We start from the raw sequence: 19,185 nt of genomic DNA, 5'->3' as shown, positions 1-19,185 counted from the left end.
AGTATTGCAAAAGACATTTCAAATAAATCAATCAAACCCAAAGTATACAAAAAATTCTTAAAACTGAACAGTAAGGGAAAAACAACCCAATTTTTAAAAATGGGCAAAATTTCTGAATAGATACATCACCAAAGACAATATACAGATGGTAAATAAGCATATGAAAAGATGTTCAACATCATGTGGCATTTGGGAATTGCAAATTAAAACAATGAGATACCTCATTTGTTAGAGTGGCTCAGATCCAAAAAAATGGGCAACACTAAATTCTGGTGAGTACACAGAGCAAGAGGAATTTTTACTCATTTTTAGTGGATATGCAAAATGGTACAAGAATTTTGAAAGTGAGGTCTCTTGCAAAGTTTAATATAGTTTTATCATATGACCCAACAATGATGCTTTAGGTATTTACCTAGCAGACTTGAAAAATTTTATCTATTCCAGAATCTCCGTGTAAATATTTACAACATCTTTGTTAATAATTGCCAAATACTTGAAGCAGAAAAGATGCCCTTCAATAGGTTAATAGATGACTATAATGCATCCATATGATGGAATATTATTCAGTGATAAAAAGAAATGAGTTGTGAAATCATAAAAAGAGATGGTGATATACATTTAAAGTTCACCTAAGTGATGGCAGCCATTTTGAAAAGGCTACTTATTGTTGCATTCAAATTATATGGCAACGTGGAAAAAGATCCGTGGCTACTGGAAGCTTGGAAGAAGTGGTTGAACACATGAAGTACAGGCAAACTTTACAGTCAAACTATTCTCTAGGAGACTTTAGTAGCAAACACATGACACAAAACTATCAAGACAGCACAAAGAAAATAAAATCCTTAAAAAAAGGGGGGGGAGCACCTGGGTGGCTCAGTGGGTTAAGCCTCTGCCTTAGGCTCAGGTCATGATCCCAGGGTCCTGGGATGGAGCCCCAAGTTGGACTCTCTGCTCAGCAGGGAAGCCTGCTTCCTCCTCTCTCTCTGCCTGCCTCTCTGCCTACTTGTGATCTCTCTCCTCTCTCTGTCAAATGAACAAATAAAATCTTTAAAAAAAAAAAAAAAAAAGGGACCCCTGGGTGGCTCAGTTGGTTAAGCAGCTGCCTTCGGCTCAGGTCATGATCCCAGCGTCCTGGGATCGAGTCCCACAACAGGCTCCTTGCTCAGCAGGGAGCCTGGTTCTCCCTCTGCCTCTGCCTGCCATTCTGTCTGCCTGTGCTCGCTCTCTCCCCCTCTCTCTCTCTGATAAATAAATAAAATGTTTTAAAAAAAAAGGCACAAATAGTAAACCTCCACGTACAGCAATTATTAAAAAAAAAAATCATTTCTAATTCACTGGACCCCAGAAGGGAATGCAGACTGTGGAAACATAGGAAACAATTTCACTGAAAAAGGTGATGGGGAAATGTGCTAAGTAACTTTGAAATAAGTGAAGTCCTTTAATTTCACTGAAAGAAACCAGATGAGCAATGTAGTCTAATTGATAAATTCCTGTCACATGGTGGGTAGAACTTAACAATTCTGAAAAGGCTATATATGGATATTGGAAATGAATAATTACATAAATGAACAGCAGATGGTGGACGCCAGGTGTCTGTCTCATTGTTGGAGTGTGAATTTACAAATAAGCCAAAGAAGGACACTAGAGTGATCTAGGTGGTGATGGATTACAGCCACAGACATTGGTATAAACTCACATTTACTGTAATATACAGAGGATTACATCAAGAAATGTTTATAGAAACGTATTCACACATGGGTTAGTACATGCATTTCCTTGCTCTGTCAGATGAGAGGGCTTAAAAGCAAAGCCATGCAGGAACCATGGTTTCACCCAGGCCTTAAATTTTGTTTTCTAAAAATATTCTGCTGTAAAAAAGACCTACACTCTTTGATGAAATGTCTAATAGGATTTGGGCAAGAAATATAACAGATGAGCTGGAAATACTCTGTAGTGCCAGGATTACAGAAATGCTCAACACATGTACATGTACACACACCACCCACCCTCCACATACCCAAGTGGAGCTACATCAAAGAAACACAGGAATTAACTGAAAGATCCCTCAGTGGCTCATACTAGAACACTCTGAGAAAGAGGGGCTCTGAGAACAGTAGTCCTGGGTTATAATCAAAAGTATAAAATAAATATCCACGGGTCTATACTGATAAAAATGTAACTCCCCAATCCTTAACTATGGGTTGCATATTGTACTTATTTCAAAAGAATACAGTCTGGTAAGGGTGGGTAATTTACAGTGGAAAAAGTAATTTACAGCAAAGACTATATCAATACAATACTTAGGGTCAGTATCAACTTTTATGTATCGTGTTGATAACAGGCACCGTTGCTAGGATGAAAGCGGCATATGAAGGAGCGCACATAATTGCATGTAGCACTGAGTGTGGTGCATAAACAATGAATCTGGGAACACTGAAAAAAATAAAATAGAATTAAATTTAAAAAAAGGAAAGCGGCATTTTAAGTCTATGGTCTTCCTCCCCCAAAATAACAATGGAAGAGATTATGCTGAGTGAAATAAGTCAAGCAGAGAGAGTCAATTATCATATGGTGATTTCACTTATTTGTGGAGCATAACAAATAGCATGGAGGACATGGGGAGTTAGAGAGGAGAAGGGAGTTGGGGGAAGGGGAGGTGAATCATGAGAGACTATGGTCTCTGAAAAACAATCTGAGAGGTTTGAAGTGTTGGGGGGGTTGGGAGGTTGGGGTACCAGGTGGTGGGTATTATAGAAGGCATGGATTGCATGGAGCACTGGGTGTGGTGAAAAAAATAATGAATACTGTTATGCTGAAAATAAATAAATTTAATTTAAAAAAACCCTCTGAAAATAAAAAAAAAAAAGCAAAAACAATGCCACTCTAATATGAGAAGAGCTGAAAAACTCCAATAAAGAGCCATCTCACTAAATACCTGACCAGTAAGTAGTCTTTAAAACTGCCAATAACATGAAAAACAAATGAAGTGTCTCATAGTCTTCATAGAGCCATAACAAATGACAAACTCTCATAGCCAAAAGGAGTCTAAAGAAACTTAACAGCTCAATGTAATGCAGTTCTACATGGGATCCTATACTAGAAAAAGGACAGTAGATAATAAGATAATAACTTAAAAAGATAAATTTTGTATGGAGTTTTATTACTATTAATAATACTAGTTCCTTGCTTGTAGCAAATGAAAAATGATGGGACACCAAGTGGAAGTTTGTCTTCATACACTGAAAGGGTAAAATGGCAATGGTGAAATCTGGCTATAGAAATGTAGATTTTTTTCTTATTTACATTTTTGAAAAAAACAGAATCTCCAAAACATAAATAGTACCACTGCATTGTGGAACTTATAACATGTAATACAATAAAATGTGTGACCAAAAAAAAAGCCTGAAGAATGGCAAGAGAAAATAGAAGTGTTTTAAGATTCTTATACTAAACACCAAACAGAATAATCTTTGAACACAAACTCTGATAACTAAGAATGTATAGTATAACTTTTAAAGCAATTTTTAGAAATTAAAACCAAGTTTAGCTAATCAATCAACAGGGAAGAGATACTTTTGTCATAAAAATACTCAGTTTATCCAAAAGAAGACATGAAAACAGTTTGGAAAACTGACAGATGAAACATAAACACAAAATAAAAACCAAGATGTTAAGTTTGAATCAACCATACTTCAATTATTAGGAAGAATACATATTAGGAATAAAATATATATTAGGAGTAAATAGCGTAAATTTTTCTATTAAGGAAAGAGTCAGATCCTATTAAATGGCAAAACATAAAAAATAAAGGACAAATAAGCAAAGCTACTATCACCTTAGAGCCTACAAAACTGCTCTCTTGATCTAGTTGACATTTAAAGAACACTGAAGGGGTACCTGGGTGGCTCAGTAGGTTAAAGCCTCTGCCTTAGGCTCAGGTCCTGGGATCGAGCCCTGCATCAGGCTCTCTGCTCAGCAGGGAGCCTGCTTCCTCCTCTCTCTCTGCCTGCTTCTCTGCCTACTTGTGATCTTTGTCTGTCAAATAAATAAATAAAATCTTTAAAAAAAAAAGGAACACTGAACCCAGCAAGACCAAAATACTTTCTCAAGCACACAAGGAATATTCATCAAGACAAACCATCATTTTTTAATAAATTCATAAAGAGAGAAGAATATGTTCTCTGACAACAATGAAAAAATTAGAAACAAACACCAGAATATTTCAGAATTTTTCAGTTATCACATGTTAATAAACAATGCACCATAAATAATAACTCATGGGTCAAAGAAAGAATCATAAAAGATATTAGAAACTATTTTAAAGAGAATAAAATAAAAAGAGAATAATCAAAATTTATTAGATACAGCTAAAACAATAGAGGAATGTTTATATCATTGCTTATATTAAAAGGAATTTTTAAAAAATTTAAAAAAATTTAAAAAAAAAGATTAAGAATTTTAATGTCCGAGGGAGAGACAACATGGCGGGGAAGTAGGAGGAGGCGCCGTTTCAACCTGTACCCTAAAGTGAGCTGATTACCTACCAAAGAACTCCAGTCACCCATGAAATCAGCCTGAGGTCAGAATTATACATGTCTGGATCTCTACAGGGACAGAAGACACCAGTGGGCAGGTAAAGCAGAGCGGGAAGGTTGGACTGATATCGGAAGATAATCAAAAGGGGGAGGGAGCCACCAGAGGCGACCGATTGGAAAGTAATACCTCTAATACAAGAGTGCCCTGCATCTGGGGACCAGCATTAACTTGGAGACTGGTTGAAAGCACTCCAAAAGAGCAAAGGATGGGGGGTGGATGTGGGAATCGGGGCAGTTAGGGACAGGGGCTTAAGTCCCTGGACCCAGGACAGCCTCCCCTGGCACTGAGCCAGAGAGAGTGCGGGCGGAGAAACCAGGTCTAGGTCCCTGAGCCACCAGCACACCTGAGCATATGTGGGGTCTGGCTCCTGTGAGGGGCTGGGAGCCAGAATGCCGAGCCCTGCTACAGAGCCTGAGTCACAACCGCCCCACACCCTCCCCTGGGAGAGGTGCGCGCGGGCCCCAGCCCAGTGCTCTCGGACCCGGAAAGACCAGGCACACCCAGCCTAGGCCAGCGGGAAAATCTCAGTGTGCAATCACTGCTTGGAACTTCTCTGGTGGTCTGGAGTGGCCCAGACAGACACCGCTGCCATGGTTTTGGGTACAAGCAGGAAATCCTGCATCCCCAGGGACCATGACTTGGAACCTGCTCTGCCAGCAGCCAAGGGAGAGCTTATGTGCTCTGGAGCACTCACAGGGGAGCAGCCTGAGGCTTCTCTTTGAGGGGGAGGTCAGGGTGCAGTTTGCTTTCCTCTAAACCTGCAAAAACCATCAAAAGCTGTCAAGGCGAGAGAAAAAAAAATGAACAAACATAAAAACATCCAGAGAACAAAAGCCTGAAAAACTGGTTTCCTCAGAGTCCGCTACCTTGAAGGGGGGGAGGACTTAACTCAGGGAACATCATTGACTGAAAACCCACGTGGCAGGCCCCTCCCCCAGAAAACCAACCAGGAAAGAAAAAAAAAAAAAAAAATGACAGGAGAACAACCACCACTACTTCATAGATACAACTTTCGTTTTTAACTCGTTCCCACTATTCTGGTTCTTCTTCTTCTTCTTTTTTTTTTTTAATATATAGATAACTTTTTAACCTATTTACCTTCACAGCTAGCTGTACAATACATCAAATTCCATAATAACCTTCTAACCTGAACTTTTTGATACATACACCCTTGTTTTTCTTTTGCTTTTCTATTTTTTATTTTTTTAAATTTTAGTTTAGTCTAGTTTATTCTTTTTTAATTTTTATTTTCTAATGTTCATATAGAGTTAAACTTCAAAGTAATCCCCTTTCCCCAATCAATGCTACCCCTATAGGTAAATGATTTTTAATCCCCCTTTATCTTAGGAAAGTTGAGTCCTTTAACAAAGATATCAAGATACATCCAGGAAGAATCAAAATAAACTTCCTCACCCACACTGAGAATTTATAACCACTCTCCCACCTTTTTCTTCTGCCAGTGTTTCTGTGTATTTGTGTTTGTCCTGATAGTATATAAATCTTATACTTGGGGTTCTTTTTGACGAGGTTCTTCCTTTTTTTTTTTTCTTTTATATATATATATATATATTTTTTTTCATATCATATACTTTTATCAGTCTTTTTGTTTGTCTGTTTTTGTTTGTACACTTCATAAATCTTACCTTGGGGCTCATTTGGGCTGAGCGTTCTCTTTTATCTTCCCTTTTTTTCCTGTCTCTCTTTTTTCTTTTTCTTTTCTTTTTGCTCTCATTTGGGTGGGGAATCCTGATTACTCAGATGCATTCCAGGGTGCACCTTGACTGCACCATGGTCGATACATCCAGCTACATCCGTTCAGTCATCTCTCACCAAAATGACTGGAAAAAGGAATGCCCAACAGAAGAAAAATACAGAGGATGGGCCTTCTGCAACAGAGCTAATGGCTATTGACATAGACAATATGTTGGAAAGGGAATTCAGGCTAACAATTATGCAGGCAATAGCTAGGTTGGAGAAAGCCATGGATGACCAAACGAAATTGATTAGGGCAGAAATGAAAGCCATCAGGGATGATGTTCAAAATGCTTTCAATGACTTCCAATCTAATCTAAATTCTCTAAAAGCTAGGGTAACTGAGACAGAAGATAAAATTAGTGATCTGGAGGACAAACAGATAGAGACAAAGGATCAGGAGGAGGCCTGGAACAAACAGCTTAGAAGCCACAAAAACAGAATCAGGGAAATAAATGATGCCATGAAACATTCCAACATCAGAATTATTGGAATCCCTGAAGGGGAGGAGAAAGAAAGAAGTCTAGAAGATATAGTGGAACAAGTTGTCCGTGAAAATTTTCCCAATCTCACGAATGGAACCAGCGTTCATGTATTAGAGGCAGAAGAGTTTTCCCCCAAAATTACAGATTCTCGAAAGTCCTCGAGACACCTAATAGTGAGAATTATAGGCAGACCCTCTTGAAAGCAGCTAGGACAAAGAAGCTCCTTACGTTGAAGCCCATCAGAATAATGTCAGACCTGTCCACAGAGACTTGGCAAGCCAGAAAGGGCTGGAAAGATATATTCAGGGCACTAAATGAGAAGAACATGCAGCCAAGAATATTTTATCCAGCAAGACTGACATTCAAAATGGATGGAGAGATAAAGAGTTTCTAAGACCGGCAAGGCTTAAAAGAATATGCAACCACCAAGCTGACACTGCAGGAAATATTAAGTGGGGGGATTCTATAAAAGAGAAAAAAAAATCCTAAAAATATCATTGAACAGAAATATAGAGACCATCTACAGAAAGAAAGACTTCAAAGGTAACATAATGTCAATAAAAACGTATCTATCAATAAACACTCTCAATGTGAATTGCCTAAATGAGCCCATAAAATGACACAGGGCTGCAGATTGATAAATTATAGGACCCATCCATATGTTGTCTACAAAAGACCCATTTTGAACCTAAAGATACACCCAGACTGAAAGTGAAGGGATGGAGAAGCATCTTTCATGAAGAAGATGATTTCATGAAGAACATGATTCTTCATATGGAAAACCCAAAAGACTCTGCCCCTCAATGACTAGAACTCATACAGCAATTGAATAACGTGGCAGGATACAAAGTCAATGCACAGAAATCAGTGGCTTTCTTATACACTAACAATGAAAATACAGAAAGGGAAATTGAAGAATCGATTCCATTTACTATAGCACCAAGAACCATAAGATACCTGGGAATAAACCTAACCAAAGAGGTAAAGGATCTGTACTTGAGAAACTACAGAACACTCATGAAAGAAATTGAAGAAGACACAAAAAGATGGAAGACTATTCCATGCTCTTGGATCAGAAGAATAAACATTGTTAAAATGTCTATACTGTCTAGAGCAATCTATACTTTTAATGCCATTCTGATCAAAATTTCACCAGTATTTTTCAAAGAGCTGGAGCAAATCATCCAAAAATTTGTATGGAATCAGAAGAGACCCCGAATCGCTAAGGAAATGTTGAAAAAACAAAAATAAAACTGACGGCATTGCGTTACCTGATTTCAAGCTTTACTACAAAACTTTGATCAACAAGACAGCATGGTACTGGCATAAAAATAGACACATAGACCAGTGGAACAGAGTGGAGAGCCCAGATATGGACCCTCAATTCTATGGTCAAATAATCTTTGACAAAACAGGAAAAAAATATTCAGTGGATAAAAGACAGTCTCTTCAATAAATGGTGCTGGGAAACCTAGACAGCTATATGCAGAAGAATGAAACTAGACCATTTTCTTACCCCGTACACAAAGATAAACTCGAAATGGATGAAAGACCTCAACATGAGACCGGAATCCATCAGAATCCTAGAGGAGAACATAGGCAGTAACCTCTTCGATATCAGCCACAGCAAATTGTTTCAAGATATGTCTCCAAAGGCAAAGGAAACAAAAGCAAAAATGAACTTTTGGAACTTCATCAAGATCAAAAGCTTCTGTACAGCAAAGGAAACAGTCAGCAAAACAAAGAGGCAACCCATGGAATGGGAGAAGATATTTGCAAATGACAGTACAGACAAAAGGCTCATATCCAGTATCTATAAATAATTCCTCAAAGTCAACACACACAAAACAGATAATCATATCAAAAAATGGGCAGAAGATATGAACAGACACTTCTCCAATGAAGACATTCAAATGGCTATCAGACACATGAAAAAATGTTCATCATCACTAGCCATCAGGGAGATTCAAATTAAAACCACATTGAGATACCACCTTACACCACTTAGAATGGCCCAAATTAGCAAGACAGGAAACAACATGTGTTGTTCCCACTGTTGGTGGGAATGCAAGATGGTGCAGCCACTTTGGAGAACAGTGTGGAGATTCCTCAAGAAATTAAAAATAGAGCTTCCCTATGACCCTGCCATTGCACTATTGGGTATTTACCCCAAAGATACAGATGGAATGAAAAGGAGGGCCATCTGTACCCCAATTTTCATAGCAGCAATGGCCATGGTCACCAAACTGTGGAAAGAACCAAGATGCCCTTCAACAGACAAATGGATAAGGAAGATGTGGTCCATATACACTATGGATTATTATGCCTTCATTAGAAAGGATGAATACCCAACTTTTGTATCAACATGGACGGGACTGGAAGAGATTATGCTGAGTGAAATAAGTCAAGCAGAGAGAGTCAATTATCATATGGTTTCACTTATTTGCGGAGCATAACAAACAACATGGAGGACATGGGGAGGTGGAGAGGAGAAGGGAGTTGAGGGAAATTGGAAGGGGAGGTGAACCATGAGAGACTATGACTCTGGAAAAAAAAAAAAAAACCTGAGCGTTTTGAAGGGGCAGGGAGTGGGAGTTTGGGGTAACCAGGTGGTGGGTATTAGGGAGGGCATGCATTGCATGGAACACTGGGTGTGGTGCAAAAACAATGAATACTGTTACACTGAAAAGAAATTTAAAAAAATAAAAATAAAAGTAAATAATAAATAAATAAAAAGAATTAAGTTCTCAAATCAATGTTCCAAACTTCTACCAGAAGGAGCTAGAAATGGAAATAAATAAAGCTCAAATAAGCATAAAGGATTAATGACAAGAACAGATTCAATGAAATTGGGAATAGAAATAATAATAATTCAATAGAGCAAAGAACAACTTCTAAAAAAACAGTAAAAGCGATTAAACTTTGATGAAGAAATAACACACACACAAAGTACCACTATTAAGAATGAGTAGGGGAGTGATTTCATCTTTATTGTGGCATGAGGTATTCCTTTTTCTCTCCCTTTGATTTACAACTAATTGGACTATTCATAACCAGAACTAATTACCTCTGCACATTACACCAAGACATCCAAAATTTCCAAAATTGGGCAAATAGGACCTTGGTGCAAGCTTGGCACCAAGGGAGCTAGAGAGCTTGCCTACCATCAACAATTGGAAAAAAGGGAGCTGAGAACATACAGCACTAGGCAGATACCCATGGGGTATACAGAATTTGTATGGGGGAATCTTGTAGGCTATCACCCCACAATAGAGAGATGTTTTCAGACAGGGGAGATGAAGGAATTTACCAAGCCATTCCCCCCTCCTCTGAGTAACACTGCAAGGTGTAAATCTTTTAGTGCCATCTGAGGTGATCACTCTGGCAAAGGAGGCAAAAGCAAAAGGGTTGAGTGGCCAGTCAGCTGTCTCAGTTGTTCAGGCTGTAGTTTCAGGGACCCACTTTTCTCCAGCTGTACCTGGATTTCTGAATTGGGACAAGTGTAACCTGGGAGAAAGGGAAAAAGGCAGGCAAGAATACCAAAGGGCAATGAAGGAACACACGTACAAGTAAGTGATTTTAGCAGGAGTTCAATCAAGGACCTCTGAGAGTGCCCGCTTGAAGATCCCTCTACAGGGCTGTGGCCCCCCCCCCCCCCCCCCAAAAACACCAGGTGCTAAGCCCACACCTCCCTAGTCTGCTGCCTGGAGAACTAGCTCAAGTAGAATACACAACTTTGAGCTATAGCACCACCTTCTGGAATACAAAAGCAAGATTTTTAATAAAAGACCTGTTGAATTTTAAGAAACAAAGTAAACATAAATTTTAGCAAGAAAAAAAAGGTTACTTCTGCTTTAAAGGCAAATGTCATCAAGCATTATAGTATTTTGTGCCTATCAGATTTAGTATTTGATAATAAATATGGTGTCACAAAAGAAAGTACTAATTCTCCAGCACCTGAAGTGAAAGGCACCAAATACTACAATCTAACTGACAATTCAAAATAGCTCTTATGAAGAAATTCAACAAACTCTAAGAAAACTCAGAAAAGCAATTCAATGAGCTCAGGAATAAAATTAATAAACACAGGGATTTCTTTGTCAAAGAAATTGAAATTATAAATAGAACCATAAGAAATTCTAGAGCTTAAGAAATCAATGAATGAAATAAAGAATGCAGCAGAGAGCATAACTAATAGAGCAAACCAGAAAGGTAAAGAATAAGGGACTTGGAGATTAGAACAAATAGGAACATTCAGTTAAAAGAGAACAAAGAAGTGAAAAAACCCTACAAGAGCTATCAGATTTTATCAGAAGGAAATAGAAGAATAACCAGTGTAACAGAAGAAGAGGAAAGGGGGAAAGGAGCAGAGAGTTTATTTAAATGATAGCAAAACTTCTCAAATCTGGGGAGGCAGTTGGACATACAAGTCCATAGGGCTAATAGAATACCATATTACCTCAAAGCAAAACAAAAACTTTCTCTAAGACACATTATAATGAAACTCAAAAATCAATGATAAATTCTTAACATGGAGAAGAGGGAAAAAATAACATGCAAAGAAAACCCTGGTAGCCCATATGTACATTTCCCAGCAGAAATTCTACAGGTCAGGAAAGAGTGGAAGGACATATCCAAAATGTTTGAAGATAAAAACTGTCAACCAAGAATACTTTATATTGGAAAGGTGTCCTTCAGAGAGGAAAGAGAAATAAAAGGTCTCTCAAACAAGAACTGAGGGAGTTCACCACCACTAGACTTGCCTTGCAAGAATTGCTCAAAAGAGTTCTTCAAGAAGAAATTTTTAAAAAATGGTAATCAATGACATGAAAAAACATGTAGAAGCATACAACACTATAGTAAAGGTGAAAAATAGAAAAAGAAAACCATAACTATATTATAATGACATGTTAACCAATTGACTACAATATAAAGATTAAAGGAAAAGAGCATTCAAAACAACTGTAATAAAAAAACTTTAACTACTATAACTTGTTAATGAAATTCACAGCATAAAAACTGGTCAACTGTGACATCACAAATCTACAAAGGGTAAAAATGTGAAGCATTTGTAGGCAAAGATAAGTTGCATCACCATAAAAGGAACTGTTTTATATATAAGAGGTTTTATGTAAGCATCATAGTAACCATAAGTGAAAATTGTAAAAATCTAGAGTAGATTCAGTAAACAACAACAAAATACTGACAAATATGAAGAGAGAAATAGACAGCAATATTAGTATAGGACTTAAATACCCCACTATCAGCAACGATAGACTAGTAAGACAGAAATAAATTTTAATATTGGCATTAAACCATACTCTAAACTAAATGGACTTAATCTCGAACTTTCCATACAATAAAAATAGAGTCCACATTCTTCTTAAATCCTCATGGAATATTCTCCATGAAAGATCATATGATAGGACACCAAAAAATTAACAAATTTTAAAAAACTGAAACCATACAACTATCTTTTCTGACCAAATGGTATAAAGTCAGAAACCAACAAGAAAAAAAGCTGGAAAAATCTACAAATATGTGGAAACGAAATGATACTACTGATCAATTGTCAAAAAAAAAAAAAAAAAAAAAAAAAAGAAAGAAAGAAAGAAAGAAAAGGGAAAACTTAAAAATACCATGAAACAAATAAAAGCAAAAATAGTTATATCAAAACTTAGGGGGTGGAGCAGTAGCAGTTCTGAGAAGGACTTTTATAGCAATAAATACATGCAATAGGAAATTTAAAAGGTCTCAAGTAAACAACCTAAGGAATATCTCAAGGAACTAGAAAAATAAGGATAAATTAGCCCAAACTTAGCAAAAAAGAAAATAATAAAGATCAGAGCAAAAATAAATAAATCTAGAAAAGCAACAGGCAAAAAAAACTACAAGTTGTGTTTTCAGAAAGATAAAATTAGCTACATTAGATAGGAAAAAATGATCAAAATAAGATACTAAAAATAAACTATATAATGATACCACAGAAATATGTAGGATAAGAATGCACTATGAACAATTAAGTGGTAATTAGATAGTCCAGAAGAAACAGATAAATTTCTAGAGACACACAACCTACCAAGATTGAATCAGAAAGAAATGAAAAATCTGAATAGACCAATAGTGAATAAAGAATAAAAATAATTTTAAAAATCTCACTATGTAGAAAAACCCAGAACTAGACAGCTTCACTGGTGAAATCTAACAAACATTCAAAGAAGAATTAATTCCAATTCTTCTTAAACTATTTCAAAATAGGGTGCCTGGGTGGTTCAGTTAGTAAAGCATATGACTCTTGGTTTCAGCTCAGGTCATGATCTCAGGGTCATGAGATTAAGCCCCTTCTCAGGCTCTATGCTCAGAGGGGAGTCTGCCTGAAGATTCTCTTCTTATCCCTCTCCCTCTGCACCTCTCCCTGCTCAGGATCTCTTGCTGTAAAACAAATAAATACAATCTTAAAAAAAAAAAAAAGTGTGGGGGGGAAAATGGCACCTAGGTGGCCCAGTTGGCTGAGCATCCAACTCTTGACTTTCACTCAACTCATGATCTCAGAGTTGTGAGATTAAGCCTCAAGTTGGACTCTAAGTTCAGTACAGAGTTTGCTTGGGATTCTCTCCTTCCCTCTTCTTCTGTCCTCACCTCCACTCACACACACACACTCTCTCACTAAAATAAATAGATCTTAAAAAAAATTCTTCAAATAAAAAATTGAATAGGGGTGATATTTCCCAACCCCTTCTGTGAGGCAAGCATTACCGTGATACCAAGGCCAAAACAACACTAAAAAGAAAACTATTAACACTATTCCTGATAAAGAAATATTTTTACAGATCCCCAATAGTAAAAGGAATATTTTCACTGGGTGGCTCAGTGGGTTAAGCCATTGCTTACAGGGTCTTGATCTCAGGGTCCTGGGATCGAGCCCCATGTCGGGCTCTCTGCTCAGCAGGGAGCCTGCTTCCCCCTGCCTCTCTGCCTACCTGTGACCTCTCTCTCTCTGTCAAATAAATAAATAAAATCTTAAAAGAAAAAATTTCTCAACAAAATACTAGAAAACCAAATTAAAAAACATAATTAAAGGATTATTCACCATGATCAAATGGGATTTATCCTTGGATTGCAAGCCTAGTTCGACATATGTAAATCAATAAATGTAATACATCACATTAATAGAACAAGATAAAATTCACATGATCATCTCAGTAGCTACAAAAAAGCTTTTAATAAGATTCAGTATCGTTTTGTGATAAAAACCCTCAACAAAGGGCAACTGGGTGACTCAGTGGGTTAAGCGTCTGCCTTCAGCTCAGGTCATGATCCCATCATCCTGGGATCAGTCCCGCATCTGGCTGCCTGCTCAGCAAGGAGTCTGCTCCTCCTCCTCCTCTTCTCTCTCTGTCCCTTCCCTGCCTTGGACTCTCTCTCTCTCTCAAATAAATAAAATCCTTAAAAACCGTCAAAAAATTAGACATATAAAGAACATATTTCAACATAATAAAGACCTCCTAAGACAAACCCATAGTTAACATTATACTTAACAGAGAAAAAGGGAGAGCTTTTTCTCTAACATCAAGAAAAAAAACAAGAATGCCCACTCAATATTCTTATTCACTATAGCATTAGAAGTCCTAGCTAAAGCAGTTAGGCAAAACAAAGAAATAAGCATACAAATGAGAGGAAAAAGTAAAACTGCCACTATTTGCAGATGGTATGATTTGGTATGTAATAAATTCCAAATACTTAACCAAAAAACTGCTGACACCAATAAACAATTTTAGTTAAATTTCAGAATATGAAATCAACATACAGAAAACAGTTGCATTTCTCTACACTGAAAATCAAACATCTGAAAAAGAAACAAAGAGGACTATTCCTCTTTTTAAATTGAAAAGAAAAAAATGGAAAGACACTTTATATTCATGGATGAGAAAAATGAAAAATGTTAAAATGTCCATACTACTCAAGCCATAGGTAGATTACCTGCAATCCTCATCAAAACTCTGACATTCTTCAAAGAAGTAGAAAAAAACAAAAATCTTCAGATTAGTATGGAATCAAAAAAGATAGCAAAAGCAATTCTGAGGAAAAAGAACTCATTGGGAGGTAGGCTACTTCTCGATTTCTAACTATACTACATATCTTTAATAATAAAAATAATGTGGCACTGGCATAAAAATAATCACAGAGACCAAGGTAACAGAACAGAGCATCCAGAATTAAGCCCCTGCTTATATCATCAACTAGGATTTGAAAAAGGAACACAGAACACTGTATAGGGAAAGATAGCCTCTTCAACAAATAGTGTTGGGGAGAACTGGATAAATACCTCACAAAAATTAACTTAAAATGGATCGAGAACTTAAACATGAAACCCAATACCACAAAACTCCTAGAAAAAAATCTTAGCAAAGTTCCTTAACACTGACCTTGGCAATGAGTTTCTGGATATGAAACCAAAAACACAATCAAAGCAAGTATGAACAAATGGGATTACACAAAACTTAAAAAATTTCTTCACAGCTCAAGAGATAAAAAAGGCAACCTGTAAAATGGGAGAAAGTTTTCAAACACCATACATCAGACAAGAGGTTAATATCCACAATACAGAGAATTCATAAAATTCAGTTAACAAAAAACAAACCATTTGATTAAAAAATTGCCACATGAACTAAATAAAAAAATTATAAAAAAAAAAAAAGACATCCAAGTGGCCAAAAGAAATCTGAAAAAAAATGTTCAACAAAACAATGATCTTTTTTGTTGTTGTTGTTGTTTCGTTTTCTTTTCCCATAGCTCATTAAACTGGGAGGACACTCAACTAACATCTGGATCAAGGAGACAACTTGAATTATATTACTATATACTTCATTCAGAAATACACATTATGATCCTTTGCCAAATGTAGTCAGAAATTTTTTTTTTCAATGCATATGATTTTATTTATTATATTATGCTAGTCACCATAGAGTATATCATTAGTTTTTGACATAGTGTTCCAAGATTGCTTACATATAACACCCAGTGCTCCATGCAATACATGCTCTCCTTAATACCCATCACTGGACCAACCCATTCCTCCACCCCTTTTCCCACTAAAACCCTCAGTTTGTTTCATGGAGTCCACAGTCTCTCATGGTTCATCTCCCACTCCAATCTCCCCCTTCATTTTTCCCTTCCTTTTCTTAATGTCCTCCATGCTATTCCTTATGTTCGATAAGTAAGTGAAACCATATGATAATTGACTCTTTCTGCTTGACTTCTTTCACTCAGCATAATCTCCAGTTCCATTCATGTTGATGGAAAAGTTGGTTATTCATCCTTTCTGATGGCTGAGTAATATTCCATTGTATATATGGACCACATCTTTCTTATCTATTCATCTGGTGAAGAGCATCTCGGCTCTTTCCACATTTTGGCTATTGTGGACATTTCTTCTATGATCATTGGGGTACACGTGGCCCTTCTTTTCACTACATCTATATCTTTGGAATAAATACCCAGTAGTGCAATTGCCAGGTCATAGGATAGCTCTATTTCTAATTTCTTTAGGAACCTCCACACTGTTTTCCAAAGTGGCTGCACCAACTTGCATTCCCACCAACAGTGTAAGGGGTTTCCCCTTTCTCCACAACCTCTTCATCATTTGTTTGTTTCTTGCCTTGGTAATATTTTGCCCTTCTAACTGGTGTAAGATGGTATCTCAGTGTGGTTTTGATTTTAATTTCCCTGACGGCTAATGATAATGAACATTTTTTCATTTGTCTGTTAGCCATTTTTATGTGTTCATTGGAAAAGTGTCTTCTGCCCATTTTTTTTTTTTACTTGATTATTTTTTTTTGGGTGTTGAGTTTGAGAAGTTCTTTATAGATCTTTGATATCAGCCCTTTGTCTGTAGTTTCATTTGTAAATATCTTCTCCCATTCCGCGGGTTGTGTCTTTGTTTTGTTGACTCTTTCCTTTGCTGTGCAGAGGAAGCTTTTATCTTAATTAAGTCCCAAAAGTTCATTTTTTGTTTTGTCTCCTTTGCCTTTGGAGACAGGTCTTGAAAGAAGTTGCTGTGGACAATGTTGAAGCAGTCACTGCCTATATGATTTCTATCAATATTGTGTTTAGGTAAATGTCTTCTGTTTGTTATAATTTCTGAGTATTAATGAAGTTAGTTATTTCCTGGTTTTCTAAAAATCTTTGTGGGGGGCAAGGGGTCTTTTGGGGGAAAAGCAATGGTTTTTCAGTCAAAAATTATTTTTCCTCCAGAGACTTTTGGACACTACTAACAAGGAAAACCAATCTCTTGCTGCTGCCCCTCGGAACAATTTATTACTTAAACTGTAACCCCTGGAGGATTTTACTAGTTGCCAAGCACATGTAGATATGGCCTTAAGAAATACATATACTGACAACAGGTCTTTGGGGAGAAGGACGATGTACGACCATGAAGCTGGGCAGCTGGTGGAGCTAATTCTCCATTTACAACGGGAATTATTCAAGGCATCGCAGAAGGCAATCGACTTATTCTGAAGGATTGGTCATTGCTAGTAAGAACAGTTCTATCTCCAAGTGAGTTCTTGCAGTTCAAAACTTGGTGGCAAGATCAAGCAGAAATAGCAGCTGCCCATAATAGAGCTCATAACATTCCTATTTCCATGGAACAGCTCATGGGTCTTGGACCATGGGCCCAGGTTCAAGACCAGGTGTTAATGAATGATCAAGCTATTGAGCAGCTCCGGCGTTGCTGTTTGAGAGCATGGGAGAGAACAGAATCTCAGGGACATAAGTGCTCTTCTTTTCAAAAGGTGGTACAGGGTCCAAGGGAGCCCTATACTGATTTTATTGCAGGATTACAAGAGGCTGTCAGAAAACAGATAAATAATATTGAGGCTGTGGATACCATTATGCAACTGTTGGCTTATGAGAATGATAATTCTGATTGTAAGAAGTTGCTAGCACCCTTTAAAGGCAAGGGAACATTGACAGATTATATTAAGCTATGTCAAGGAGTAGGAACAGAGACCTATAGAGCTGATTTGTTAGCTCAAGCAATGGATGCTCTGACCACAGGGAAATTTAAAGGACAGTGTTTCAACTGTGGGCAAACAGGGCACAAATATTAATCTTACTTTTGGATATCAAAATAGGCCAGTATGTATCGGCAGTCATTCCAGTTGCCTTATCCCTGCTAATCAGAGATGGTTGGTGGACCTTCCTACTAATAATTACTTGACTAAAGCTCAGTTACATTTACTCTCCGTTAAAGGATTCCAAGCCTACAAATATCGGGGTCCTAGCTATAATGCAGCACCCCCTATTCCCAAATGCAAACCAGCACAGATGTAGTCAGATGAGGGAATTCGCCCTTTATGGAAGGACTGTAGAGCAGCTCGCCCCAGTATTGTTATTAATGATTCCTATGGAATTGTATGGGACTGGTCCCCTATGGGGATGGCAGTCACCAATTGCACTGGGGAACACTGCTCCCCTCATCAAAAGTTAAAATGGCATGTTTTTGATGATCCCATTTTACCACAAACCTTAGCTTCAGGAGATGCACCTCTGGTGTGGCTTGGGCAAGGACTTTCTATGCCATCTCCTTTTGTTGACTATCATAAAAGACAAAAGAATTTATGGAAGGTTACTACTCCTTTAAGTCACGTAAGAGTTTGGAATGGCTCTTACATTCATTATTCTAATAATTATGCATTTTCTTTTTTCCTCATGGATGAAGAATGGGTAAGAACTTGTGTTAGAGATCCCTATGTTTTTGTTATTGGCAAAATGACTTTTATTCATAGTAATAGAGAAATAGACTGTCTAAACTGTAAGATATTCACCTGTGTAGATAGGAATGTTTATAAAGACAATTCTATCATTCTTTTAGCTAGAAGAAGAATAGGCATTTGGCTACTGGTGAAACACCACCGTGTTTGGGAAAGTTCTCCAAACGTACATATACTTTTAACAGTATTGAAGAACTGGTTCATAGAACAAAAGGATTTGTTGGGTTAGTTATAACAGCTATTCTAGGAATTATAGCCATTACTGCTACAGCTACCACTGCAGGAATGGCCTTGCATCAGACTGTAAAAACTACACAATTTGTACAGAAATGGCACGAGAATGCTAGCAAGGCCTGGAATCAACAAACGTTCATAGATCAAAAATTAGATGAACGTGTCTCTGATTTAGTCTATAATGAATCAGAAGTATCTTGGAGCAAAATTCGCCGACATATTACTAACCATTATGGTGATAATCTAACCTTAGATATTAAACAACTTCAAGATACGATCCTAAATATTACTCACTCATCATTACAATCTGTTCCAGGAGTGAGTTTTACTCAAAGAATTAATGA

The sequence above is a fragment of the Mustela nigripes genome, chromosome 12 (assembly GCF_022355385.1).
Source record: "Mustela nigripes isolate SB6536 chromosome 12, MUSNIG.SB6536, whole genome shotgun sequence".
Lineage (NCBI taxonomy): Eukaryota > Metazoa > Chordata > Mammalia > Carnivora > Mustelidae > Mustela > Mustela nigripes.
The sequence above is the reverse complement of the archived record's forward strand: the minus strand, read 5'-3'. Positions refer to the sequence as shown.